The 27215-nt window shown below is 35.3% G+C and overlaps 1 long non-coding RNA gene across 4 annotated transcripts in view; it reads right to left on the bottom strand.

Annotated features, from left to right (window-relative positions):
- Positions 1-7554: 7554 nt before the first annotated feature.
- Positions 7555-27215, bottom strand: part of LOC105472828 (uncharacterized) — a 75412-nt gene continuing 55751 nt past the window's right edge. Inside the window, exons 2-5 of one of the 4 annotated variants that reach the window (XR_011621759.1) lie at positions 25225-25281; positions 19287-19557; positions 17373-17506; positions 7555-7680 (exon numbers count right to left, since the gene is read on the bottom strand). This is a non-coding gene — a long non-coding RNA (uncharacterized lncRNA). Of the gene's footprint in view, positions 7681-8082; positions 8278-11695; positions 11849-17038; positions 17174-17372; positions 17507-19286; positions 19558-25224; positions 25282-27215 lie in introns of those variants that run through there. The other 3 variants (XR_011621761.1, XR_011621758.1, XR_011621760.1) reach the window with 3 other exon arrangements.

Raw genomic sequence — 27215 nt, 5'->3', positions numbered from 1 at the left:
GGTGATCCAAATTATTTAATTTGTTTCTAACTTTCTTGCCTACTTTTTTGAAACTCAACTAAAGACATCATCGTTTGGAATTATTTAATTTTAAGCACAATTAAGAACTGGGACCTGTATGTCTGTTTTGCAGATTGAAATGAAAAACAGTAATACAGTAAAATAACAAATTTGTTTAGGGCAGGAGAATATTAACATTAAAAAGAACTTGCTTTCATATTAAAAGTACCTGTAAACAGGCTATTGGTTAATGATTAGTAGTGAAGATGCTTTATCAAAAATTGTTTGTGAAGTCATAGAATAAATAAAGAGACTTGTTTTGCCTGAAATATATGAGAGACAGCAAATTCTCCAAATGCTGAACTGGAAACTCTGATACGCCCTTCAGTCAAACTTCTTGTTATGGATAGTTAGATAGGCTTGGGTGGGGGGCAGGAGCGGTCTTTTCTCCCCACACGATTAAGAATGTCAGGTGACGGTTCAGCATTTATCACACTGCCTCTCTAAAAATAATTCACAGCCGGTGCCAGGGAGAGACAACCTCCTCATGATCCACAGCTATAAACATTAAAGGGTTAATTAAACGCAGATGCCAGGGAGAAGCAACATCCTGCCCACGCGCATTAAGAGACAAAATGGTGGAGTAGGAGCACCTAGGTGCACTCTGCCGGAAAAGAAAAGAAAGCCTCAGATGCGCATGCATAGAACTTCCTAAACACACTCTGTGTGCTCAACTTCCACGGGTAAGAAGGGCACTGCGCATGCAGGAAGACCACTTTAAGAATCATGGGAAAGAGTTTGGGAGGCCGAGGTGGGTACATCACCTGAGGTCAGGAGTTCGAGACCAGCCTGGCCAACATGGTGAAACCCCGTCTCTACTAAAAATACAAAAAATTAGCCGGGCGTCATGACGGGGGCCAGTAATCCCAGCTACTCTGGAACCTGAGGCAGGATAATCACTTGAACCCAGAGGCGGAGGTTGCAGTGAGCTGAGATCTTGCCACTGCACTCCAGCCTGGGTGACAGAGCAAAAATTCCTTCTCAAAAAAAAAAAAAAAAAAAAAAAATGGGAAAAAGGTGAAGCTATAAAACCCTAGGATCAAGGTTAAACATGGCCCTTAGCCTTCACGTGCACACTTGGGTCTCTTCCGAGAGAATTTTCCTTTCTTTCCTGTTCTAAAGCCTTTTAAAATAAATATCCACTCCTGCTCTGAAATTTGTCTCAGTCTCTTGTCTCTTTTTCTGCTTTATGTCCCCCAATTGAATTCTTTCTTCTGAGCAGGCAAGAACTGAAGTTGCTGCAGACCTCTATGGATTCATCGCTGGTAACTGAGGATAACTCAGATCTTCCACCAGTAACATTCTGACAGTATTTCCTAAAGTTCTGTAGAATAAATCTAAAAGACACTATACTATAAAGCAATACACTATTCTGGACAAAGCTTCCTGGAAAGAGTGAGAGGAAAGAGAAATTCGTGGACATAGGTAAGTCTTATTTATGATGATGCTTTAAAAGTTTTTCCGTGTGCTAGATGCCTGAGTATTTGTTTGCTATCACTTCGTATTATCAAACGATTAGATTAAAACACCACATACAAATTCTCTCCATGTATATGTGGGTCATACCACCAGGTATGGTTTAGCTATAGCTTCTGCTCAGGGTCTCATAGGGCTGCAATTAAAGTGTCCGTGGTAACTGTCCTGTCATCTGAAGCTTATAGTTCTCATTCTACCTCATGGTTGTTGGCAAAATGTATTTCCTTTCAGTGATAGAATGCATTGTGCATTCTATAGGTCTCTTCAAACCTAGCAGAAAGTGAGGGAGTGATATTGTGTCTGGCATTGGTGGGTTCCTGATCTCGCTGACTTCAATCATGAGGCCACAGACCCTTGTGGTGAGTGTTATAGTTCTTAAAGATGGTAATCCAGAGTTTGTTCCTTCAGATGTTGCCATGTGTCCGCAGTTTCTTCCTTCCGGTGGGTTCGTGGTTTTGCTAACTTCAAGAGTGAAGCTGCAGACCTTCCCGGGGAGTGTTACAGCTCTTAAGGGCAGCATGTCTGGGTTTGTGGTATCACTTGCTTGAGAAGTGAAACTGAAGACCCTAGAGGTGAGTGTTACAGCTCTTAAGGGCAGCATGTCTAGGTTTGTGGTATCACTTGCTTGAGAAGTGAAACTGAAGACCTTAGTGGTGAGTGTTACAGCTCATAAGGGCGGCAATGGATCCAAAAAGTGAGCAACAGCAAGATTTATTGTAAAAAGCAAAACAACTAATTTTCCACAGCATGGAAGCAAACCTGAAGGGATTATGGCTGGCTGGCTGGCTGGCTGGGGCAGCCTGCTTTTATTCCCTTATCTGGCCCCACCCACATCCTGCTGATTGGTCCATTTTACAGAGAACTGATTGGTCCATTTTACAGAGAGTTGATTGGTCCATTTTGACAGGGCGCTGATTGGTGTATTTACAATCCCTGAGCTAGACACAGAGTGCTGATTGGTGCATTTACAGTCCACTAGCTAGACCTAAAAGTTCTCCAAGTCTCCACTAGATTAGCTAGACACAGAGCACTGATTGGTGTGTGTGTTTACAAACCTTGAGCTAGATACAGAGTACTGACTGGTGTATTTACAAACCCTGAGCTAGACAGAGTGGTGATTGGTGCGTTTACAAACCCTGAGTTAGACACAGAGTACTGATTGGTGCGTTTACAATCCTTTAGCGAGACACAGAGTGCTAGACAGAAAAGTTCTCCAAGTCCCCACTAGGTTAGCTAGATACAGAGTACTGATTGGTGTATTTACAAACCTTGAGCTAGACACAGGGTGCTGATTGGTGTATTTACAATCTCTTAGTAGACATAAAGTTTCTCCAAGTCCCTACTAGGCTCAGGAGCCCAGCTGGCTTCACCTAGTGGATCCCAAACCGGGAGCTGCCCACCAGTCTTGTGCTGTGCACCCACACTCCTCAGCCCTTGGGCGGTCAATGGGACCAGGCGTAGCAGTGCAGGTGGCGGCCCTAGTTGGGGAGCCTGGGGAGCCTTGGGTAGCGCAGGAGGAGGGGGGAAGGGGCAGAGGTGGGGGTTGGGATAAAGGGGGCAGGGTGTCGGGGTATGGGGAAGGCTCGGGCATGGAGGGCTGCAGGTCCCAAGCCCTGCCCTGTGGGGAGGCAGCTGAAGCCCAGCGAGAATTTGAGCACAGGACCGGTGGGCCAGCACTGCTGGGGGACCCTGCACGCACCCTGCAGCTGCTGGCCTGGGTGCTAAGCCCCTCACTGCCCAGGCCATTTGGAATGTGGGGCCTGCTGAGCCCACGCCCACCTGGAACTCACGCTGGCCCGTGAGCGCTGCACACAGCCCTGGTTCCTGCCCATGCCTCTCCCTCCACACCTCCCCACAAGCAGAGGGAGTGGGCTCCGGCCTCGGGCAGCCCAGAGAGGGGCTCCCACAGTGCCCTGGCAGGCTGAAGGGCTCCTCAAGCGCCAGGAGAGTGGACCCCGAGGCCAAGGATGCGCCAAGAGCTAAGGTTGCTAGCACATTGTCACCTCTCAATATTAAGAGTAAGAGACAGAAGAATGGGGAAAGAAGTCTGTTGCTTCCAGTCTTTTACATTCAGTCCTTATTGTATTTTATTTCATTTCATTTATTTATTTACTTTTTGAGATAAGGGTCTCACTCTGTCACCAGGCTGGAGTGAAGTGGTGTGAACACAGCTCCAGGAAGCTTCAAGCCCGCAGGCTGAAGTGACCCTTCCTCTTCAGTTCCCCAGGAAGCTGGGACTACGGGCATGCATCACCACTTCCGGCTAACTTTTGTGTTTTTTGTAGAGACTGGGTTTCATCATGTTGCCCAGGCTGACATTGAACTCCTGAGGTCAAGCAATCCTCCTACCTCAGCCAGCAAAGTGCTGAGATTACAGTCATGAGCCACTGAGCCCAGCCTAGACCCTATTTCAAAGGACTTGTCTGATTTAATCAGACCTAGTTAGGGTAATTTCTCTTTTGATTAGAAACCTTAACTAAATCTGTAAAATATTTTTGCCATACAGTTTACCATAAACATAGGAATGACATCTCATCATACTCAGGGTTATTGCTCACACTTAAGGGGGAAGAATTACATATGATGTGTATTTCAGAGGCAGAAATTTGAGAACGATCTTCTTTCCATTTGTGCTTTCCAATGGAGTTTAATATTTTTCCTTACGGTGATGTGTAGGAAGGTAATAATCTGTATCCTCTAGGTTTTGCATCTAAAATTGGTCTTTTTATGACATAGGGGTTTATACTTAGAGGTATCAGAAGCCACAAAATAAAATTGGAGCCTCTGATTTAAGTGTCAGTTTTAGAAAAAAGTTGAAGAAATGCTAACTCTATGCTAAAACAGTGGAAAATGATAGCATGGGACATTTTTCACCTGAATCCTACGATTTGAGGGATTCAAACTTTTCTGTTCTAAAAGAGCTTCAGTGATTTTCCCTCCCCTGCCAGGTACCTCAGGGCTGAACATTTACTGATCTTTGCCTTTATGACTATGTTAGCAGAAGAGGGTTAAACTCATTGTACTATATGGGTAGAATAGCCATATGAGAGATCTGAAACTGTGGTATCTACATAATCATAAAATAGAAAATTTAATGAGGAAACACTATTATTAAGGGAAAACCGCTAAAAATTATCCATAATTTTCAGAAAACATTAAAGAAAATTTGAGTAATTATTTTTAACAAACATTTAGTAGTCAAAAATTTCTAGACAATTATGTCTAGAAAGTAATAGCTATCTTGTTGCAACAAAAAATTCAATTGAATCACTTAAAGAAATAAAAATTCCAATTTGTATGCTAAGTCACTGTTATGTCTCATGGGCCTTTTATATATCATTTCAGAGATGAGCCCTTAGGTATCATCAAAAGGCAAAGCAATAATATTTGAGCCTGAATCCTGAGCATTGCAATGTTTAACTTTGTTGATAATATTAATATACTATCCTTCTAATATGAGTATTTTCATCAATACATATGAATTGCAATAGCTTTATTCTAAATGTTTATGTTTACAGGCAAGAAGATTCATTCAAAAACAACCAAAAAATTCTAAAATACTTTGGCTGGCTCATGTCTTTTCAATTCACATTTCCTAAATTGCTAGGTGTCTTAATCCAGCTACATTATGACATCTGTGGTCCTCAGAACTGAATTTGGTCCTTTTTTTTCCCATAATTAGCAGATTTTGTTGTTTATTTCTCAATGTAGTTGGCACAATATTTCAGCAAATCCTATCAGGCAACTTCTGAATGAAGACGTCACTGATGAAATCCATGGGTTGATATATACCAATGCTTAATTACATGGGAAGAGCTAAACATAATTGCCTATCAAAACTTAACAACCCAAAGTAAGAAAATAATCTGATGTTTGCAGTATAAAATTTATTCACTCTTAGGCTCTGCCATTGCCTTTATTTGTCCAGAATTTAAGAATATAAAATTGAGAAAAATAAAGTTAAATTTTCTCCTATTAAGCTAATAAAAATTATGATATATTTTTCATATATCAAAATCTCATACATGAACAGATTTTATCTATTATATCAAGCAAAAATTATAATATTTAAAACATAGTATTTTTATTAATTTTAATCTATGTATTTTATTCTAAAATAAATTTCAAAATTAGACATAGATCAAATATCAGAAGTTAAATACCAAGGATATATTAAATGTACAACCCAAATTCTAAAAATTATTATTTTAAATATTGCTACTAATTACTTTGCATATAATAGCTTCAATTTGTGGCTTCATTAAAGAAAATTAAAGAAGAGGTTTCCTCAAATGTATTTCATTACAGTTCATAGTGGATATTGTCAATCATTTCAAGGCTGACTGGCTCTGCCACTTTTAATTTGAAAAAATAAAAAAATAAAACTTTTTTTAAACATCTGCGTGAATGACCTCAACCAATTAAAATATCTTGAGGCAAATCCATAACCCAAGCATGTGCACACACACACTCACACACACACACACGTATGTTGCAAGCAAATTTCCAGTGCATATCTCATAAATCATTCGATTTCAAAAACTAAACATTATATCTATTTTTAGGTTAATCTGCAAATGGAGAATATATGTTCAATTGAAATTTTATGTGTTATTAACAATTTCTGGGTTTGAATTAATGAAAATGAATTAAGTAAATATACTAGAAGGTAGTTAGACTTTAAACTATTTGCATACAATATTTGTTGAACTAGGCTTATACATGTGGTTGAAATGTTGTATATTAAAAAATGATTATCAAATATATCCATACGTTATATTTATTCTTAAATAACAACCTTAAATAATAATGGTGAGATTTTGCAAAAATTTCTATCAGAAATTTGTAACCTTGCTGTGCAATTATATTACATATGTTTTAAAAACTAATCAAATATATTTTAGCTAGTTTATGCATGAGTATGCTTGTACCTGCTGTACATTTATAAAGTCAAGCTTATTTTTTGTGTCTGAATAAGTGTTTATAAATAAGTCATAGTAAAAATTAAAGACAGTATCCATTACATTTGCATTTATCTGCTATATACTACCTAGAAATCGCTACAATTAGATGACAACCTGCTGGTTAGTGTTTGGTCCATCAGTACTTAATGTGACTATTGATATTATATGGTTTTTGTAAGCCATTTTATCACTTGTTTTCTATTTGCTTGCTCTTTTAAGATCTCTCCCTTCTGCTCTATATTCTTGATTATTTGAATATTTTTAGTTATACTTCTCTAATGTTACACTTTGCTGGGAACTTTAGATTTCTGTCAGAGATTTGCTTCTTTTCATGGTTATTTCTACTACAAAAGAAGAGAAAGCAGGCTGGATACTGCTACTTGTTAAGTATCTTATCATCCAGTAAACCTACAATATAGAAATTTCCCCTAATATCCACATAAATAAAAGACATTTTAACCTCTGAAAATAATTTTAAGACATTTTTAACAGTTTTTGATTTACAGGTTATTTCTAATATAATACAGAGGGGTCTTAAATACACATTTAGTGTTCCCTTTTATTAATATCCTACCTTAATACTGTATACTTGTTATAATTAATGAACCAATTTTGATAAATTATTATTGAATAAAGGACATCCTTAATTTGGATTTTCTTAGTTTTTACCTAATCTCTTTTGCTCTTTCAGGATACCACATTGCATTGAGATGTCATGCCTTTTTTTTTTTTTTTTTTTTTTGAGACGGAGTCTCGCTCTGTCGCCCAGGCTGGAGTGCAGTGGCCGGATCTCAGCTCACTGCAAGCTCCACCTCCCGGGTTTACGCCATTCTCCTGCCTCAGCCTCCCGAGTAGCTGGGACTACAGGCGCCCGCCACCTCGCCCGGCTGTTTTCGTATTTTTTAGTAGAGATGGGGTTTCACCGTGTCAGCCAGGATGGTCTCGTTCTCCTGACCTCGTGATCCGCCCGTCTCGGCCTCCCAAAGTGCTGGGATTACAGGCTTGAGCCACCGCGCCCGGCCCAAGATGTCATGCCTTTTTAGGCTCCGTTTTCTGCAGTATTTTCTCAGACTTTGACTGTTTCTGATAACCATGACAGTTTTGAAGAGTGCTGGTCAGATAATTAGAATGTCCCACATTAGCATTTGTATGAAGTTTTTCTCACGACAAGACCAGGGTTCTGGAAATATGGGAGAAAAATCACAAAGTAAAGTACCATTTTACTGACATCCTATCGAGGATATATTGTATCCACATCATTTAGCATAGTTGAAGATGATTTTTATCACCTGCCTGCAGTAAGCTTTATCAGCTTTATTTTGGAAGAAAGTTACTATGCATAGCCCACACTTAAGGGGTGAGGAGTCACACTTCACCTCTTTGAGGAGAAGGTATCCACATAAATAAGTTGGAAATTTTCTGCATGGAAACTTTTCTCCCCTGAATCTATGTATGTATTTATTCAATCCTTAATTGATGACAGCATGAATTCATGGATATGTATTTTATTCTTTAGATTAGAATACAATATTGCTTTATTTATTGTTACTCAAATCTTTCCAGGTTTGACCACTGGGCGCTCTTTAATTTGGCTCCTGTTTGTTTGTTGTTGTTTTTTTAGCATACTCCATAGTTGTGTGAAGAGAGTTTTTTGTTTGTTTGTTTGTGCACCATTTCCTTAATTTCTGACACTGCAAAATGCTCCAGATTCCTCTTGAAACTTCCCTGCCCAAATATTAAAGTCAGTCATTTCTCCAGACTCTTGGTTCCTTGGTCCCTTTTATTAAAGAATATTAGAAATCAAGAACAGGTTAGGTATTAATATATTTATTGCTGCTGGGATATCCTGCTTCTCATCTCTCTTAGGTGTCAGAACAAGAAAATACATGCATGTATATACTAACCAATGGATTTATACATATCTCTATAAATATTTATATATGTAACCAACCATTTCTATATTAAGTAACATCTGTTCAGACTGATGTTTTTAATTCTAATCCATTACTATATGGATCATTCTTCCCTCCTTCCCTCGTTTATCTATAAATTCCCATTCCAATAGGGAGAAATCTGGCTCCCAACATTTCTCATCTGTCTACTTGGTTGTTCAATTCCAGTATACACGAATAGTACTATCAGAATTTTTAACTTGTATCACGATGGAATAAAACTTTAACAACGAAGCTTCAGTGGTTATGTATAATTTCTTGCCATTGGTTTTATGGACCTCCACTCATTTCCAAAGTTATTTTGAGGTCGACACCTTTTTCTCCTACCTCCCTTACTGAGATTGTTTTACATATTTGCAGTATGTAATTACAATATGGATGACATATGTTATTTTATATTCAATCTTGTGATTTCTCCAACCTTGTAAAAAATGTTTATAATTTTCATGCATTAAAGTTCATTGTGTGCTATAAATCTTAATGTGTTTTGACATAGGAATAGTCTCACATATCCACAATTAAAGTGTGATACATAATATAATCACTACCCTAAAATATTTCACTTCACATATTTAATCCTCTATCTTCCCCATACCCTTGACAGCCACTCATCTTTTTGTGTCTCTGTAGTTTGCTTTTTCTAGAATGAGATATAATTAGAACCACACAGTACAAAGCCTTTTCAGACTGGCTTTTTTCATTTTGCTCCATGAATTTAAGATGCTTTCATGTTATTTTGTGCTTGAGAGTTTATTTCTTTTTATCTCAGAATAATATTCATTGCTTTGGGGTACCCTGGTTTGCCTATACTTTCCCTTATTGAAGAAAATCTTGGTTGCTTCCAATCATTTTTAGTGCTCATAAATAAATCTGCTATAAATATTCAAGTGCAGGTTTTTGGACATTTTTCAAATTAGCTAGTAAATATGGAGTAGCACAGTACTGGATCATATGGTAAAACCATGTTTACTTTAGTAAGAAACTGCCAGATTGTCTTCCAATGTGGTATTGTTTTGCATCCCCACCAGCAATGAGGAAGGATTCTGGCTTTTCCACATTCTCATTTGCAGTGGGTATTGCCAGCTTTTGTTTTTATTTTTGTTTAGTCATCCTAAAATGTGTATAGTGATATCACATTGTTATTATAATTTGTGACTCCCTAATGACAAATGATGTTGAAAATATCTTCATATGCTTATTTGCCAACTATATTTTCTTCGATGAGGTGTTTGTTTAGGTATTTTGCCCATTTTTAATTCTTGAAACAGTTTTAGATTTAAAAAAAAAATTGAGTGGAAAATACAGAGAGCTCTCATATAGCCCGTGTCCCCACACGTGCAAAGCCTCCCCACTTTTGCCTATTTTTAAACTGGCCTGTTAGTTTTTTTCTTTTGGGTCATAAGGATTCCTTGAGTGTTTTGGATACAAAGTTACTTATTAGATATGTTCTTCTGCAAATATTTTATCTGAGCTCTGTCTTGCCATTTCTTTTTTCTCTCTCTTTCTCTTAGAGATGAAGTCTCCCCATATTGCCCAGGGTAGTCTCAAACTCTTGGGCTCAAATGATCCTCCTACCTCAGCCTCCAAAGTAGCTGAGTCAACAGGCACGGACCGCCACACCTGACTTGTTATTTCATTCTTGTCTCAGGGTTTTTCACAGAAGTATTAGTTTAGTAAAGTTCAAATTATCTAACTGTTTTCCTTGCGCCATGGTTTTGGTATTGTATCTAAAAATACCTTGACAAATACAAGGTCAGCTAGATTTGTTCTTATGATGCTTCTAGGAGATTTTTAGTTTTGTATGCTTACATTTATGTCTCTGATCTATTTTGAGTTAATTCACCTGAAATGTGTAATATATATGTCTACGTTGATTTTTCTTTTACATATGGACAGCCAGATTTTCCAGTCAATTGGTGAGAAGACTATCCTTTCTCTGTTCAATTGCCTTTGCTCCTATCAAAGATCAGTTTACTATATTTGTGGGGGTCAATTTTTGGCCTCCCTAATCTGGTCAGTTAATTTCTATGTGTATCCATTTTCCAATATTATGCTGTCTTGATTGTTGTAGCTTTAGAGTAAATCTTGAATCAAGAGTGTCAATCCCCTTCGTCTTTCTGCAGTATCGTGTTGGTGCTTCTAGACCTTGCGCCTTTACATATAAACTTTCTAACCACTTTGTGGATATCTACAAAACATCAATGGCATCATTATACTAGCTTAAGTCATTACAGGCATTGTTGCTGTTGTTCCTCATTCTTTGGAATTTTCTACATAGATAATCATATCATCTGCAAACAAAGACTGTTTCCCCCTTGATCATTTGCATCTTTTTCTTGTCTTGTTGCATTAGCTAAGACTTCCAACAGGATGTCAAACAAAAGTGGTAAGAGAACATCGCTTCCTTTTTCAAAATCTGACAAGGAAAATGTCAAGTGTCCTGCCATTCAGCATGACGTTAGCAGTAAGCTGTTAGTAGATGTTCTTTATAGAGTTGACAAAGTCCCCCTTCGTCCTAGTTTGAACGATTTTATCATGACAGGGCGTTGCATTTTGATAAGTGCCTTCTTATTTTATACATCAAATGATATATGATTTTTCCTCTTTAGCTTGTTGATAAGATGAATTACTTTAATAGATATTATAATGTTGAACTGTACTGAAATATTTCTGTTGAACATTATTGCATCTACATTCACCAGAGATGATGATACATAGTTTTTCTTTCCTGTAATGTTTTTATCTGATTGTGACATTAGGATAATTAGGAAGTATTCTTTCTGCTTCTATTTTATGGAAGAGTTTGTGGATAACTGATAGTATTTGTTTTTTAAATGTTTGGTAGAATTTACTGGTAAAATCTTTAGCACCTTGTGCTTTTTCTTTATAAGATCATTAATTACTTATTCCAATCCTTTAAAATAGACCTACTTAGATGATCTGTTTCCTCTTTTGTGGGTTTTGGAAACGTGTGTCTTTTAAAGAATTAGTTCCTTTCATCTAAGTTATAAATGTCATAGTGTTACTCGTATTTCTTTACTATCCCAGTTAACTAATAACTATCAGACTCCTGTATTCTTTATTCTAAATTCTATAAAGATTTCAAATTTTCATCATTTCTCACTTTTTAAACTGAAAGTAATAAGCTGGGGCCCATCTTCCTTCGTATGATTATTCTCTTGTTTTTTTTAAAGTAAGAAATAGGAGATAATTAAAAATGTTGGTGGCATCCATAATCTTTATTTCAAATTTCAGTGAAGAGATGAAATGCTCTTGACATAATGTCATACTAAGTTTGAAATGTAGTATATTTCCTATGCAAGACATGATTTGAACACCACATTGCTTCACGACTGAAGAATAGCACAACTTCTATTATATATGGCCTCTGCCACTCTGTAAAAATAAAGAAAGCTGTAGCTTAATAAAAGTAGTAGTAACATAATAATATTTGATACTGATGAAGTAATGTACACTTTTATAGATTTTCCGATGTGTTCTGTGAAAGGGTCATATTTACAAAACAACCTCCAAATGCAGAAAGATGTGACAAACCAAAGAAGGAGACAGAGAAATCCAGATTGTTTACTGGGGTAGCTTACTGATAGAAGCATGGTCTCAGGTGGCAGCAAGACAGGTAGATCCCCAAACTGTTACTCCCCAGACTCAGGGCTTATATACCACTGCGAATGGTATACAATTAAAGGCAACCCTCCAGGACAGGTAAGAATACTGTATGCTGATGATTTGTATCAAGATTGACAGGTTCTTATGCTAAGCACAGCAAATCAAGTAGAAATCTGGAGGCATTCATGGAACTGGAGTTAATCCAAAGTGAACAAGATGGATTAGCAACCAAGATTAAGTCACTTTTGTTTCCACAGCATGCATTGTCTCATTTGACATAATTTGTTTAGTGGGCATACTCTACAAGAGATAAGAATGTTATATAAAAATGTAACTTGAAAATTTGACATAGTCTAAGCTAGGAATTTTCTTATAAATGTATGTATTTACCCTCATATTTACAAATGGTAAAAAGTATCTTATTTAAGGGTAATTAACTAGGAACAGATAATTTCCCATGTTACTCATATTCTGGGTTGATTTTCATTGAAGGCAGTTACTCAGGTATTAGTTTTCATGGAATTACAGAAGGAATAAGAATATGCATTAACTTAAAGTAATCTTATCAAGCTTTACCATTTCTAATTTATATGAAGGAATTCACTCACTTGAATATTTGTTCAAGAAGTTATTGCTATTCAATATAATACAATTTTTCTTACTGTATGCAGAAAATCCTGAGTCATGTGCTGAAGGTTTAAATGTACAAAGTTAATTATATCATAATTTTAAAAACTAAATCACAATCAAATAGCTTTACAAGGATGTCGGAATAAAATATATTTTGCATAGTATAAATAAAAACTCTGCATAGACCTGTGTTTAGGAATATAAATTCAAGGTTTTGAGGTCATGATAAATGAAAATTATAGCATTTAGAATAGTTTTTTGCATATTAAAACATTTATGGAAAAATATTTTAGAAGAAATAGAGCATATTTTAATTAACTTACAATTATAAAAGATGTAACTTCGTGTGCTCATAGTTTTAGTGTTATCTAGTTCTGACAGATTGATTTCCTGATGTTCTAAAAGATAACTTTCTAAGTGAATACTTAGCCAAAAGTCAAACCTAATTATGGATAATTGCTTTGTGTTTTATTTTCCTCATCAGTACAATGGAAAAATGAAATTATGTACTCCATTGAGTTAGTGTAAGGTCTAATGGAGTTAATAGATTTTGCCCCTTTGAGGAAGGCTTAACAAATTGTAAAGCCTCAGGAATTGAGAGTTGATACTAATTTTGAGGATCAAATACTTACTCCTTTAAGTCTCTATCCAAGTATACTCTTTTCCTAATCAATTGACTTACAACATTTTTATTAGAATTAGTGTTTTAGATTTTTTAATGTTTTATTCCATATTTAAATATAACAGGTTACTACATGATAACCAACAATTCATCATACTATTTAAGGAACAGATTAGCCATTGTAGCTCTTCCAAATCACATTCTCATAGATCTTTGACCAATATTAATGAATATCCTGATAATTTTCTTTATAATCCCCATTCATTTCTGAAGATGTTTTGTAGTATCATTTTGTATATTCCCTTAATCTTTGCTTCTTATAAGTAGCCTGCCTTTTTTCTTTTAACATTTTCTTTATCTTCTTTGATGTTCTAAATTTTCAGTATAATTTGTCCAAGTGAAGATTTTCTTTTTTTAAATTTATTTTCTTGGTTTCAGTATGATTCCTTAAAATACAGAGGCATGCTTTTTATCAATTTGGGAAAATTCACAGCCTTTTATTGTGTTAAATCTTGTTTCTGGCCAGGTGCTGTGGCTCACGCCTGCAATCCCAGCACGTTGGGAGGCCGAGGTGGGCAGATCACGAGGTCAGGAGATTGAGATCATCCTCGTTAACATAGTGAAACCTCGTCTCTACTAAAAAAATACAAAAAAAAAATTAGCCGGGCGCGGTGGTGGGCACCTGTAGTCCCAGCTACTCGGGATGCTGAGGCAGGAGAATGATGAGAACCTGGGAGGCGGAGCTTGCAGTGAGCAGAAGCCGAGATCGTGCCACTGCACTCCAGCCTGGGTGACAGAGCGAGACTCCATCTTGTTTCTTCCCTCTTCCATTTTCTGTATTGTCTCTTTTCAGAATGCCAATTGGATGCATACTATACCTTCTCATTCTATCCATAATCTATGCCTCTCAACTCTTCCCAGCTTTCAGAATTTTCATTCTTTGCCTGTCATCTCTTAACATGCATGCCCAGCTATATCTTCCAACTCATTGCTTATCTCTCAGCTGTGTCTAATCTTCATATTAAACCATCCATTGAACTTTTAAATTCAGTGAAGACATTTTTCATTTCTACAAATTCTTACTGTTAATTTTAAAACTGTCTTTTGATATTTTCTCATTTCTTATTCCTTGCTCGTATTTTCAATTCTTTCATTAAAAAATTGCATGTGTTTTATAGTGTGTATATATATAAATTTACACATCTGAAATACCTAGTTGTCTAATTTTGTTTTATTAAAACTAATGTACGCCGGGCGCGGTGGCTCAAGCCTGTAATCCCAGCACTTTGGGAGGCCGAGGCAGGCGGATCACGAGGTCAGGAGATCGAGACCATCCTGGCTAACACGGTGAAACCCCGTCTCTACTAAAAATACAAAAAACTAGCCGGGCGCGGTGGCGGGCGCCTGTAGTCCCAGCTACTCGGGAGGCTGAGGCAGGAGAATGGCGTAAACCCGGGAGGCGGAGCTTGCAGTGAGCTGAGATCCCGCCACTGCACTCCAGCCTGGGTGACAGAGCAAGACTCCGTCTCAAAAACAAACAAACAAACAAACAAACAAACAAACAAAAAAACTAATGTATGATAATTTCTTTATTCTATGTTGAAATTTAGGTTTGTAAACATATATTTGAATGGTCTTAATCAGTAGTGTTGAAATTTAGGTTTGCAAACATATATTTGAATGGTCTTAATCAGTAGTAGTTCTTAGGGCTTAGGTTAATAGTCATTTTCTTTAGTGAGAATTTGTGTTTGCTGCTGCCAGGTGCCCCAGTTACTACCAACTCGAAAACACTTTAAAGCTATTTGTTGTCTTATAATGTTGCGGTAAAAATTCAAATCCCAAATATAATTAAGAACATGGCTAAAGTATCCTGTCCTCTTGGGAGGATAGTTTCCACTACCTGGAGCTAAAACTAATAAAGAACTTATCTTTTCCTTGTAGAAAGGTTGGACTTTGTAAAGTTTACCATTTCATTGAGTGTGTATCTCTTTGTGGTCCACAAATTCTGAGGCGCTATTGTTTCAGCTTCTTACTTTATGATGTTACAAGGCCTTGTATCCCTTATACTGGGCTGCTGTTCAGACTCTGTCATTGACAAACATTTTTAGAAGAATCTACATTTTATTTTATGCCTACCATTTTTTTGTGTTTGTTTTTATTTTTTGGGCTTTCCTTTATTGCAATCTTTGATAAGTTGTTTGTTTTATTTTGCCCAGCCTATCTAATAGGTTTAGGGAAGAGTTTTTTTTTTTTAGATTAAGTAAATACCCATGAAATAAAAACCAGAATTTATTAATAAAGATTTATTCCATTCTGTCTAAAAGTACAAGTCAAATACATAATAGTAAGGTTGAAGATTTATGGGTCTTATTTATTAACATAATTTTTCTAATAGAAATGATTTTAAATGGTAAAGCTTATTTTTTAAGAGATCTTACAGTCAAAGAATTAGATTCCATTGTAATAATGTAATTACAAGGGAATAGAAAATATTAATTTGTTGTTAAGGCATTGATAGAAAGTGTCAAAATACTGCAATAAAATGAATTTGAAGGGAAAATCTTAATTTGGCTTAACATTTCATTTTTATTGTTGTAAAATATGTCATTCCAGAGGGCAACATATGCACATTAAAAAATTCCTCTTTATAGTGGATCAATAACATTTAGAATCCATCCTGATGTAGCATTTTTCTATTAGCTGGTGTTGAAGTAAGACATTGTTTTCCCCGTTTCAAATGTTATAGTCATTACGTTAAGTGAAATAAGCCAGGCAAACATCACATAGTAATGATGCTTTGCATTTACATAATAATTTGCAATTTATGAAACATTTTACTTTTAGTTTTTATTTACTCTTCATCATCTCAAAGGGAAACAGAAATAAAAAGTTTATCTTCAATTTTTTAAAGGAGCCAATACTCAGAAATTATATATCATATATGACACCTCATGAATAGTAAACAAAAGAGCTCAGATTTCAGTTGGTTCTTTTTATTCTGGTCAAACATTTTTCCGATGCTAATTTCATTTTTAATGGAATTTAAGAATATGTTAAAGAGTCTTTTTAGCATACAACACTCACTTATTTTTGCATTATGTATTTCAGTCAGTGGGCTGCCTGAAGTAAAAGTACTTCCTTTATCCTTAACAATATAGTCATATTTACAGCACTGTGAGTCTGCTCTGATAAGGGGTGTTTCATCAATACAATAGCACTCTCTATTTCAGCGTGCTTTGATTGTGAACGTTTGAGCTACATTTTATCTTTCTTCCAGACGTGGTTCTTATAAAAATAAATTATTCTGAACATAAATAAAATGTCAGGGTATTTGCTCTTTCTTTTGTCAGGGTATCTGATATTTCTTTAACTGTGGCAAGTGTTTCAGTAACAAAGTGTAAAAGACTTGGACAATTTTAGTTTTCTTCATCTGAAGCACTGCTTTTTCTTCCAATACAGGAATTGTGTGCACCTGCTCACACAGTAGTAACCTCAGGCTCTGACAAAGCAGCTTCCTGGTGAGGAAAGTTGCAAAGAACATTCACTCTACTTAACTAAGAGGCCAGAGCAAATGAGCCCCTCAAAAGCCACAGACAAAGTCTTAACCACAGTTAACACATTCACTGTACAGAGACACCCAACTATTTTTTAAAAGAATCTGACAAGAACATTTATTTTTTGAGAAAAGTGGCTCCAAGAAGGAAACAGAAACGGTGACTCAGCAGTTATACAACTTTGCCAATTAATTAAAAGAAAAATCCAGCAACATTGGTATAACTTGCTCGAAATTTGTGATCTTTGACCTCGCCATACATCCAGTAAATCAGAATCTTTATTTCCACCTATGGACATTAAAGTTTTGAGAGCATTGCTATAGGATTTTTGGGGGGTATGGATTTAATAATTAGTAAGTAATTTTCAATCACTCTAATGTATATTAAATAAGTTTATCTCCTAAAAAAGTAGTATTAGTAATCATTTCAATTAAATTACTCTTATCTGATAATGGAGAGGTATAGTTAATTCTAAATCGATACTCACTTTCCTCCATGTAATTCTGCTACCTTAAGTTGAACAAGAATTCATCACTTTAGTTATATCTTCTTTGAATGTCAAGCTCGCGGGAGGCAGTGATTCTCATGTTACTATTGTATCCCAGCTGCATAGCATATTGCCTGTTCCAAAATACATGGTCAGTAAATATTAGTATAAGTGAGTAAAAGACTGGAGTTAAAATGAATATAGTATCATTTATTATTACAATTGTTTCCTTAGAAACAGTTGAGGAAGTGTTATAAACCCTTTAAAATCTTTTCACATAACTTGTATGTTTAAATTTTTGTATTATAAAATCTTGTTGCACACAATTATTAAGGTATGTTTCTTATACAGTTATAACTATTCCATTTCATGTTTGCCTGTTTGAATACAACATTATCTTAAATATTTATGTTCTTAGTTCACATAGAAAAATATTAGTTTTATTTCAGATGGTATATCTTTTATGTATTTTAATGGTAAATTGAATTTATATTTCAACACTAGAGAATCAAGACAATAGTGCAACAATATGGCTCCCTTTCTGTGTTTATGCTAGTTTTCATGTGGTTCCAATTTAATAATAGCTTATTGACATATAGTGCGGTTTGGGATCTTGAAGTCTTTCAGGAATATACTTTAGGTATTACTCAGATGTGTAATAGTTTTAGTCACAGAGGAACCCAAACCTCTTATTCAACCTCCTGTTAGTTAAAGAAGAATTTTGCTTTATGGTATGTTAAATGCACACTTTGATGACAGCTTTTAATTACATACCTTTTTCTGGGTCTTTCGTTTCCTCTGTTGAGAACAACTGGAGTTTTAAGATGTAAATAATAATGTAACTAAAGACTGTTTACTCAATAACAATGATCAAGTTTATTTCACATCAGTTAAATCCAGTAGGTACTCTCTACAATTTTTTAACAAGTTACCTTACTGTAAAAGTTGTTTGATATTGAATTAGCTTGAATTATGAAATTGACTAAGTGAGCACCAGTAGTGTTCAGACCTGTATACATCAGGATAGTTAAGAGTAATGCAAATTTCACCTGGAGACACTGTTAACCTGTTTATTCCTATTCAAAATGCCTGTGATAAGTCCTGAGATTCTGAGGTGATGCTGATGCTGCTATTCTGCAGTCCACATTTCGAATAGCAAGGTTTTAGGGCAGATTTAAACAAAATATTAAAATAAAATCTGTTCCTTGGTCTTTTTTGCCTTCATCTGTTGTTATGATTTGAATGTCTGTCCTCACCAAAACACATGTTGAAATTTAATTGCCAATGTATAGATATTGAGAGCTGAGGTTTTTTTAAAAGGTGATTAGGCCATGATGACTCCACCCTCATGGGTGGAGTTAATGCATTAATCAAATTAATCAAAGGGATCTTATGAGCAGGCTCCCTCTCTTGGCTCTTCTGCTACATGAGAAACAGTGGTCTCCCCTTCCTGAGGATGCAGCACACAAGGCACCATCTTGAGAATAGAGACTGGTCCCTTCCTCCACACCAAAATTGCATGTGCCTTGATATTGGACTTCTCAGCCTCCAGAATCATAAGCCAATATATTTCTCTTCATTAGAAATGACCCAGTTTGTTACATTCTATTATAGCAGCACAAATGATCTGAGACACTGGGACTAAGACACCTGTTGTTAATTTCTTAGGCTTATATACCCCACTGCACACCCCGCAAAATATGTTGTGCTTTCTTCTCTTTCTACCTAATCATTTCACAATATTTAATTGTTTAATCATATGGCCCTACTCACCCAATCTTAAACTAAAGGTAGACCACTCACATTTACTTTTAAACTATGACAAAATGACTTCTAGCTTCAAAAAATTTCCAAAACTGGTCTTAAAAATATTTATTCTCAAGTATAAAATTGAATAAATATGTTTATACTTACAGTGCTTGATTTTTTTTTTTCTTCTGACATCCATATGTGACATATTGACAGCTTCCTTCCTGAAACTGCCTTGATCTCTTATACTCCACTAGCTCCTTGTTCTCTGCCTTGGTCTCTTATATTCCATTATTTCCTTTTTCTCCTCCTCATTTTTTGATATTTCCTACTCAGTAGCTTTCAGTGGAATTCTAAAAGTGGTCATTTCATATAAATTCTTCCACAGAATATGATACTCGTTCATATGGTTTTGCCGGTCTTCTGCATGCTGATGCTTTTCAAATAAAAAACAAAAAATATCCAAGCCTAAATATTTTGCCTTGCTCCTCAATCTTTAACAAATGAATTCTCCTAAATTCCCTTTTAGTGTATTTTCAGACAATTTGCTTAATTCATATAGTTCCAAATCAGTGACTCATCTTCTTTTTAAATTGTATAACACATTCTATCAATACCTCCTAAAAATCCCAGAAGGCATTTCTCCTACCTTATAATTACTGATATTTTCCAACATATATGTTCATTATATCACTTGATCTATTTTAGTAAACTCCTGATTTTCCTATGTTCTATCATTCAAAGCTAATTATTTTTATATTATCAACTCTATGATGTTTTTAATTAAAAATAATTTTAGATATCTTTCAGAAAGTAGCCTCCCAACTAATTCAGGGTAGAATATCCTTAATGTAACATGCAAAAACCTTTATAATTAAAAAAATTCCCACTCAAAATCTCTTCCTTTTGATTTTACTGCTTTTTTTTCATGTTTAACCTAAGTATTGCATGCTTTGATTAAATGTACCTTGGTATTTTCTTCCTTCTGCCATCTGAGATATCACTTATGATTTAAGCCTTTTATATCTGTTTCCTTCTTTTACTTATAATCATATTCAGAGTTTATATTTAGTTCAAAAATAATATTGTACATGTAAAAATTTACTTAAAAGTTTTCATTGATTAATATACAAAGGATATATATTTAGTTGTATATATTATATATTATATTCATAATATATATTATAAATAATATGTTTTTTATATATATCCTTTTTTACTTATGGAAAGGTTTACATTTCTAAAATGACTTTTTGAATGAAGAAATATGAAAACACTTAATTTGATAAGAAAATGACCTCTATTTTTAACCTTTTATGGTAATTTAATCCAGTACTTTTTGATTCATTTTCTATTTCTATCTAAGTATAATAATATATTGCTATCAATGTTCATCTACTTTTAAAAAATATTTTATTGATAGGAAACTATGATTCCTAATCAGTGGAAGTGCTAGCAAGAGAAACCAATAGTTACTTAAAAAAATACAGAATAAAAGACCAAGAGTTTGACCATAAAATAAAGAAGCATTATCAGTTTACACATACATGAATGCAGCTTAAATGCCATTAGTTCTATGCCCACCCACACCAACATGGACCTCTCTCTCATCTCTCCTTCTCTCTCCCACTCCAAACACACATGTTTCTCGCCACCCTTTTTTTTTTTTTTTTTTTTGAGACAGAGTCTCGCTCTGTTACTCAGGCTAGAGTGCAGTGGCTGGATCTCAGCTCACTGCAAGCTCTGCCTCCTGGGTTTAGGCCATTCTCCTGCCTCAGCCACCCGAGTAGCTGGGACTACAGGCGCCCGCCACCTCGCCCGGCTAGTTTTTTTGTATTTTTTAGTAAAGACGGGGTTTCACCATGTTAGCCAGGATGGTCTTGATCTCCTGACCTCGTGATCCATCCGTCTCGGTCTCGCCACTCTTAGTCTTGCTTTCCAAAATTTGTGTGCCATGAAAACACTCTTAAGTTGCCTCCTTCATGGTCTCTCCCCTAGTATTTACTCCTTTGTGTAATATCCTCTTCTTGCATGGCAGAACCCGTGACTTACTTCTAATTAATAGAATAAGGCAACAAGAATAAGATATGGAGATTATATGTACATGATTACATTATGTAATATTATAATGCCCATTATGTAAGGAGACCCTTCCCTGTTGTCTTGATGAATCAAACAGCTGTGCTTTGGGGAACAACAGGCAAGAAACTGAGACTGGGCTCTGGGAGTTCAGGGTGGCCTCAATAGCCAGCAAGAAAATAAGAGCCTACTGCTACCCTAAAGAATTCATTTTCACCATCAGTAACATAAACGTGAAATATAGCCTTCTTTAGTCAAATTTCAAGAATAGAATCCAACCCTGGTGGACATGTTGATGGAAGCCTTGCAAATAATCCAGACAAAATTGCTGGAGTCCTTGGAAACTGCAAGATAATAAATATTCATTGTTTTAAACTGCTGAATTTATGGCAATATTTTGATATAGCAGTAGAAAATGAATACATCCTCATTCCCAAGTATTTTACATTTGAAATAGGGAAAATTCTAAAATGGCCACCTTAATGTTTCCATGACTAATTCCTAGCTAGGACTGTGATTATGATGAGATATCCAGTCCATGACTGTATTAATTTAAATGCAATCAGTATTTTGATGATGTAATTAAGTTTACTAATCAGTTGACTTTGCTTGATAAACTTTCAGAACAGAAATGAATTTAATAAGCATAATTTAATCTCTAGTCTTTCAAAGGAGTTTTGTTTGTTTGTTTGTTTGTTTGGTTTGTTTTTCCTTGGCTGGTAGAAGTTAAGGAAGTCAAAATCAACCAAGCATGAGGAGAATTTGATGGTGCAGTACTCATTTAAAGAGGTAGGAGTTCGCTAGAAGATACAGTGAATCCACTCTGACAATGAACAAGGAAATGAAGTCTTCCTTCCTACAACCACAAGAAACCAAATTCTGTCAACTATCTGAATAAACTTAAAACAATTTCCTCCCTGGGCCTCAGGGCAAAAGCCCACCCTGACCAACACCTTGATTTTACTTTTGGGAGACCACAGGCAGAAAACCCCCTTAAGACTGCCCAAAAAGAAGTAATAAAATAAGATTGTGTAAGGTCATAAGTAAAGATTGTCAGCATACTGAGTATTCGTTGTGAATGGTATGGGTACATATTGGAGTATTCTCAGCCAAGTACTGGCATAATTTAATTCATGCAGAAGAAGCAAATCTCTGAGTGTGATGAAGTATCTGGAGGAGAGACAGTGCTAGAAGTAGTAAGAACAGCTTGACTTCCATTGCAATGATAAGAAAAAAAAAGATAATGTCTTGACCCAAAGAGAAATCTCTTAAAGGTGGTGAGAAGCAGGGATGATATGAAAAACCTTAATGCCTAGTGTGTCATGGATAATGACAATTTGGTAGATAACATAATCATTAGAGTTGCTAGGCTGGTCACCATGCTGGAAAATACAGAATGAATAGACTTATTGTCAGGATGTATTTTGAAAATACACCTCATACATTTTGCTTATACATTTGACAGAAGATGTGTTGTTATGCCAGATCATGTTAAAGAACAATTTTAGCAAATATGGTTTGTCAAGGGCAAGGCAATTCAAAATTTAAAATCAGAGTAATTTCACTAGGAAAGGTATTTGTACCAGCTACAGTGAGAAATCTGAAATGGAAGATGGAGAAAGGATTAATAAACACCAGATAACAACCATACTATCCTGAGAAAATCAGGGGAATTCTTAATCGTTGTTTATTCATGTACCCCTTTCTTAGAGCAGATTTGTGAATTCATGAAATTAAAAGCATTTTATAAGAAATCTATACTTATACAAACATTCAATAGATAATATATTAATACATGTATTTATTGAGATATCTGGATATTGAGATATTGAGATATCCAGATATTGAGATATCTGGAACAACTGTTGGTTTATATGAAAAATACGTGATTTATATTGGTGACAAGTAATACAAGTTCATTATGCCTCATCTGAAAATATGACACCCAAAATGCTCCAAACTTTAAAATTTATTGAGCACCAACATGACACCAAAAGTAGAATATTTCACACCTGACCTCCTGTGACAATTCACAGTCAAAACACAGTCACAGCTGTGTTTCATACTCAAAATCATTTAAAACATTGTATAAAATTATCTTCAGGCTATGTGTATAAGGTGAATATGAAGCATAAATGAATTTTGTATTTAGACTTGGTTCCCATCATTAAGATATCTCATTTTGTGTATGAGAATATTCCAAAATTGTTTAAAAAATTTAAAATCTGAAGTATCTGTGGTCCTAAGCATTTCAGATAAGGGATATTCAACCTGAAGTTAACCCTCATAGTTTTATAATTTGTTGTACATCTTCATGTAGAAGTGTTAATTTCAATTAGAATTTAGTGAACAGAAATATTTTTTTCCATCAGCCAAGTTTACGCTGTCTCTGAATTCCATTGATGGTCAACTCTAGTGCTTGCTCTGCTGTACAACTTGATACTGTCTGGCTTCTCTTTCTCATTCTATCATGTTTCAAAATATTTTAATATTAAAGATTGTAATAAGGAATTCACAGATCAACAACCTGAGAACTTTCAACGTAAAGTAAGATAGAAGTCACAAAACATAGTGGAGGAACCAACTTTTCCAAAGGACATTAAATGAGATTTCGTATTTGTTAAATTTCATGAGTAACAAGAATAATTTTACTTATAGTAATTAAGTCTCCTCTAAGCTATTATTTTAGAAACTTACCTAAAAATACTTTAGTTGCAAAAGACAAAAGAATGTTGTAATATTCTTTTTGTCATTGAGTTTAAGAGATATAAAGATTTAACAGCCTTGACATTGTGCATAATAGACATATCTTTGTATTTTTTCTAGACATACAAACTTACTGGCAATTTTATAAAATTATGTTGTAGTAAGACAGAATCTTCTTAGACCAGATATAAGTCAGCCATATGTCTCATTCCTTGGAAAGTTATTCAGTCAGTATGCCAAGAAAAATATTGAATAAAATTAATGTTTTCATGGTTTGTGAACCAGTGAAATGGAGTGAATTAAGCACAAAATCGTAGGAACTACTTCTGCTGAATAAAGCAATATGAATACTTGAGATGGTCAGTTGCCCTAATGTTTCTGGCTCATTAATTTAGTTAAGCTACTAAAATGACTTTATCTTGAAAGAAAATGCTTGAAGGGCAAAAGATATCTGTGTAAATGTATCTTTGTATGATTATAAGAACATTAAAAGCAATATTTTAAGAGTATTATAAAATGTAATAGAAGGAAAAATACATATTGAGTAAACATGTAAAGGAAAATGTAATTTCTCTTTACTGAAATAATTGAAATGTTTTTAATTTTTCAAAAGCTTGCTTTCAATTTTCTAGATTTTAAATTATTAAAATGTTAATGTTAGTAACAGGTAAACTTTATTATTTTATTTTTTAAAAAACAATCCAAAGGAAATAGGACCAGCTATAATTACACACACACACACACACACACACACACACACACACACATACGTACACACACACACACACACACATATTTTAGTTTTTAATTTAAAAATGTTTGGCTTCTATGTCAAATTCTCTAAAGATAAGATAGGTATACAACAGAGTTATGCACGGGGAAATATTTTTTAATGACATTGAGCCAAATAACTTTCTGATTTTCAAGTAATCAAAACAAGTAAAAAGAAATTTGAAAACAAGTTGGAAAATGTGTTTGATATTTTTCCAGTTAGACCCAAATTAATGGGTACTAGGCTCAACACCTGGGTGATGAAATAATTTGTATAACACAACCCCATGAAACAAGTTTAGCTATGTGACAAACCTGCACTTGTACTCATGAACTTAAAATAAAACTTTAAAAAAGAATTTTCTCAATAATATGTCTTCTTCCTGAGTGCACACTTAATTCATTTCAAGAAATAGAGCTTATTTTTTCCTCCTGTTCAACATATACCATCCTTGAGACTGGTTTTGACCAATAGATGTATCAGAAATCATGATTTGGGATTTCTGATCTCAGGCATTGTGACAGTGTAGCAAGCTCGACTTCTTACCTTGTGGAACCCAGCTGGTGTGCTGCAAAATGCCCAAAAAGTCACCTAAGAGACCAACTGGGGAAGAAACAAGCAGAGAGTGAGAAATGAGGTCCTAGACCTATGCACCAAATTGAATCGTTCCATCCATCTATCCCCCAGGCATTTCAGCTACCCTAAGATACTGGACATATGAGGAAAGAAGTCATCTTGAATGTTGTAGTTCAAAAGACATCGTGTAGAGCAGAGGTTAATTGTTACCACTGGACTCCCAGAATTTTGAGATATGGTAAAATGATTGTTATGTCACTACATTTTGGTGCAATTTATTCTAAAACAATTGATACCTGAAATAAGAGTGAAATACCACAACTTGCAGTCTTATTCAAAGATTAAACTTTCATGTTCCATAGTTGTTTGTAGTCCATGTGTGTTAATTACAAACCTTAGAAAACATTGACACCAATCCCCTTTACCAAACTTAACTTTGCAGTAAATAATTTATTAGTATCCACCAGTAAACATTGGGATCCAGTAAGAGAGATGATAGGGTTTGGGGCTGTGTCCTCACCCAAATCTCATGTTGAGTCCTAATTCCCAACGTTGGAGGTAGAGCCTGGTGGGAGGTGATTGGATTATGAGGGTGGTTTCTAATGGTTAAGCCCCATCCCTCAAGTATTGTCTCATCAAAGAGTTCTCATGAGATCTGGTTGTTTAAAAGTGTGTAGCACTTCCCCTTTCTCTCTCTCCTATTTCCACCATGAAGATGTGCTTGCTTCCCCTTTTCCTTCCACCATGATGGTAAGTTTCCTGAGGAATCTTCCCCACTCTTTTGAACCTAAGGAGAGAGCCTTATGATCTCTTAGTATTTTTCTGGGTCATCGTTCCCTTGTCTTGAAGAGTATAGCAGTGTTGACAGCCAAATAGCTCCATGGTCCCAGCCTATAAAACCTAAGAAGTCTGACCTTTCTTCATTCCTTTCCATCTCTTTCCCCTTCGGTTGGAACTGGCAATTTTCCTGCTAGGGTAGCTGATTAAGTCCATGGTTTACTCCTGTATTTATCTCTTTATCAAAGGGTAAATTGAACACAGCCTCAGTGTTCTTTCTCAAACATGCTTTCTTATTTATTGCAATATTTATAGAATAAGAACTTGCCATGTCTTTAATCTCTAGTTCCTTTTGATTAATCTGTCTTCGAGTTATTTTCTCTTCTTGTGTTTTTCTATAAGCAGTTAGGAGGAACCAAGTCTACTATTTTAGCACTTTGATTAGAAATCTCTTCAGCTAGGTATCCAATTATATGTAGCAAGTTCTACCATTCATAAAACACTAAAATAAGAACAATGTCACTTTATAACAAGGATGACCTTTTCTCTAATCAATGCTTTTGATTTCCATCTGAGTCTTCATCAGAATGGGCTTTATCATCCATATTTCTATGAAAATTCTGTTTATATTATTTTTGTCTTCTCTAAGAATATGGACACTTGCCCTCCCACCTTCCTCCTTTTTTTTCTGAGCCTTTACCAAAATAACCTTAAAAATCCTTTCATGACAATCTCAGCCTCTTCTAGCATGCACTTCAAAACTCTTTAAGCATCTTTTCATTACCTTGTTCCAAAGCTGCTTCCACATTTTTAGGTATTTGTTACAGCAACACCCCACTTTTGGCACCAAAATCTATATTAGACTTCTCCTGAGAAATAGAGCCCATAGCATATTTTATACTTGTGTATATAGAGGAGAGGTATTACAAGATTATTGACTCACATAATTTTGAAAGCTGAGAGTTCCATAATGCAGTGTCTATAAACTGGAAACCCATGAAGACTGGTACTGTGGCACAAAGGACTGAGGGCCAGAGATGCAGTGGTATAGATTCCAGTTCAAATCTGAAGGCCTTGGAACCAGGAGTACCAAGGGCAGGGCAGGAGAATTTCCCCCAGATCCAGTAGTAAGGCAGAAAGAGAATCCAACTTTCTTCCACCATTTGTTCTATTCAGGCCTTTGA

This window comes from Macaca nemestrina, chromosome 4 (genome assembly GCF_043159975.1).
Source record: "Macaca nemestrina isolate mMacNem1 chromosome 4, mMacNem.hap1, whole genome shotgun sequence".
Taxonomy (NCBI): Eukaryota; Metazoa; Chordata; class Mammalia; order Primates; family Cercopithecidae; genus Macaca; species Macaca nemestrina.
Note: the sequence above shows the minus strand (reverse complement) of the source record. Positions and strands in the feature narration are given on the sequence as shown.